This window comes from Petaurus breviceps, unplaced genomic scaffold, assembly GCF_028583685.1.
Source record: "Petaurus breviceps papuanus isolate PSGF00001 unplaced genomic scaffold, PetGlider_PUasm1.0 189, whole genome shotgun sequence".
NCBI lineage: Eukaryota > Metazoa > Chordata > Mammalia > Diprotodontia > Petauridae > Petaurus > Petaurus breviceps.
Genome location: NW_027185809.1, coordinates 5,664,937 through 5,667,999, shown reverse-complemented (window position 1 = coordinate 5,667,999; position 3,063 = coordinate 5,664,937).

Below are 3,063 nucleotides of genomic sequence, written 5' to 3'. Positions count from 1 at the left end.
CTTCCTTCCTTCCTTCCTTCCTTCCTTCCTTCCTTCCTTCCTTCCTTTCTTTCTTTCTGCCTTTTTTGGAGGACAATTGGGGTTAAGTAACTTGCCCAAGGTTACATGGCTAGTTTTGTGTGTGTGTGTGTGTGTGTGTGTGTGTGTGTGTGTGTGTGTGTGGGTGGGTGTGGGTGTTAAGTGTCTGAGGCTGGAACCGAACTTGGGTCCTCCTGACTCCGGGGCCAGCGCTTTACTCACTGAGCCACCTAGCCACCCCAGAGTAGATTCTTTCAACCTCTATTTTGCCCTCTGGTTCTAAAGTCTCAGGGCAATTTTCCTTGAGAATTTCTTGAAGGATAATTTCTAGGTTCTTTTTTTGATCATGGCTTTCAGGTAGTCCAATAATTTTTAAATTATCTCTCCTGGATCTATTTTCCAGGTCAGTGGTTTTTCCAATGAGATATTTCACATTGACTTCTATTTTTTCAATTGTTTGGATCTGTTTAATAGTATCTTGATTTCTCATAAAGTCACTAGCTTCCATTTGCTCCAGTCTAATTTTGAAGGAATGATGCTCTTCAGTGAACTTTTGAGATTCTTTGTCCATCTGGCAAATTCAGCTTTTTAAGGCATTCTTCTCCTCATTGGCTTTTTGAGCCTCTTTTGCCATTTGAGTTAGTCTATTTTATAAGGTGTTATTTTCTTCAGTCAGGTTGCTGACTCTCATTTCATAATTTTCTTGAATGGTTCTCATTTCTCTTCCCAATTTTTTCCTCCACTTCTCTTATTTGGTTTTCAAAATCCTTTTTAAGCTCCTCTATGGCCTATAATCAGCTTGTATTTTTCTTGTAAGCTTTTGGTGCAGGAGTTCTGACTTCACTCTCTTCCTCCTTTTCCCTGCTTTGATCCTTTTTGTCCCCAAAATAGGAGTCTAATGTCAGATTGCTCTGCTTGCTTTGCTTCCTTTGCCTGGTCATGTTGCCACTCAATTACTTGACTTTTGAGCTTTTTGCCACAGTAGAAGTCTGTTACCAAAAAGGGGAGCCTTGTCCCAATCACTGGGGTTTTCTCAGCTGCTGTAGCTATGGAGGCTGCCCTCTCTGAAGCCTCCACAAGCTCTGGCAAACTGGTCATGCACCCCAGGACCTCCACCCAAGACAGCAATCCAGATCCAAGCAGGTCAAAGCAAGAGAAAATACCCTCTGAATGGTCACTTGGTTCCCCTACAATCTGCAGGCCAGAAGCTCCCGAGGCATCCACATGGGGGCAGAGGCTGGACTGCACTCCTTGATCCCCCACCAATCCAACAGAGTTCCACACTGACCTTTTACTTTGTCTGTGGTGTATATGGGTTGAAAAGTCTGGAAACTGCCACAGCTTTTTGCACTTCACTGTCCTGAAGTCTGCTCCAGCTGCTGCTGGTTGGGGCTGCTCTGGGTCCAAAACCACGCGGCTCATGCAGGGCTCAGCTTGGCTCCCAGCTTGGTGCAATAGCCCCATCCTGCCAGCCTGCCAGGCTGCCTTCAGTGGGAGATTTGTTTCTCTCTGTCACTTTGAGGGTTGTGTAGCTCTAAAATTTGTTTAGAGTCATTTTCTATATGTATTGGAGGAGGTGGAAGCTGGAGCTGCGGGGAAGTCCTGTTTCTACTCCACTAAGGGCAGAGGTTTCTCTAGGTGGGGGGGGGGGGAAGTCAGTGAGAAAGAAGAAAAGTCCTCAGGAGGAGAAGTCTTACTCAGGGATGAGTCTATAGTAGATGTCCAATAAATACCTTGGGCAAATTACTTCACCACTTTAGGCCTTATATTCCTACCATTTGCCCTGCTGACCTCACAGGTTCTTGTGAGGATCAGGTGAGATCATAAATGGCAAATTGTTTTGAAAGTATAGCATAAAAATCTATATACATATGAAGGACTATTATTATCTATCAGGCTGGAGAGCACATTTCATTCCTCTAGGATGTCAACATGTCAACAAGTGGTTCTGTACATAGCAGGAAACTTAGCTTACAAAATCTTTTGTCTAAAGCTCCTAGCTTCACTCTTGCAGAGCTCCCACAGTTCCGGTGACCAATAGTACATGGACTGGTCTTGTGTTCATAGTGTTTACAGCTTGGGATGGAGGGCATCCAACCACTGAAATTCATTTTAGCTATGTGTCCAGTCTCCTCATAAACAATCTGAGGACAACTGGTATTTCTACCCCCTCCCTCCACTGATGAGGATCAGCAAGTCAGCAGTACCATCACCTGCTACTCCCTAGGAAGCCCCTCAAGTCCTTCTTCAGGCCACCTGGTTACTTCTGAAGAATCTTGAAAATATGGAATCTGTGTTATGACAAACATAAAGGATATTTATGAAGTATTTTAGAGGTTTTACATCCCATTGGATCCTCCCAACTCTATGAGGTACATAGTACAGATGTTTTTCTTCCCAGTTTATAAATGAGAAAACTGAATCAAATTTACTAAACCCAAACAAAAATCTAAGTCTCCTGACCCCCTATCAAATGTATTTTCTATCTTTTTACTGGATTTTAGAAGTGACAGCTTTTCTTTTATGGTTGGAAGAGAAGGAGAATTGAGTTTAGCTGGAGATGTGTTTATGATTGAACATTTACTGGGATTTGATATTTCAGGGCTCCTTGGCCCCATACTATTTTTTTCCCTCTCTCTCTAGGGTCCAATCCCAACAGCTCCTCAGTTCTAATTTCAGTACCCTGTCAACTGAGCTTAAAGGTACAGAACTGAACTGCATGGTCCTTGAAATAGAATTGAACTGAAGCCTTTGGCCCCAGGACTAATTAATGCCTCCTCTCCATTGAGTCTCAAAACACAGTCTGGCTTTCTTTGTAGAAGAAAAAGTAAAGGTGCTCAAAGAATACCTGACCATTCCTCAGGTTATCAGGGAGAAAGAAGGAAGTGCTCTTTAAAACAACAACAAATCCACAACAAAGTAAGTCTTCAAGGCAAAAAAACAAAGAAGAAAAGGGAAACAAGGAAGCAGAGAATCCTGGTAACAAGGAAGCAGAGAATCCTGGTATCAAGGAAGCAGAGAATCCTGGTATCAAGGAAGCAGAGA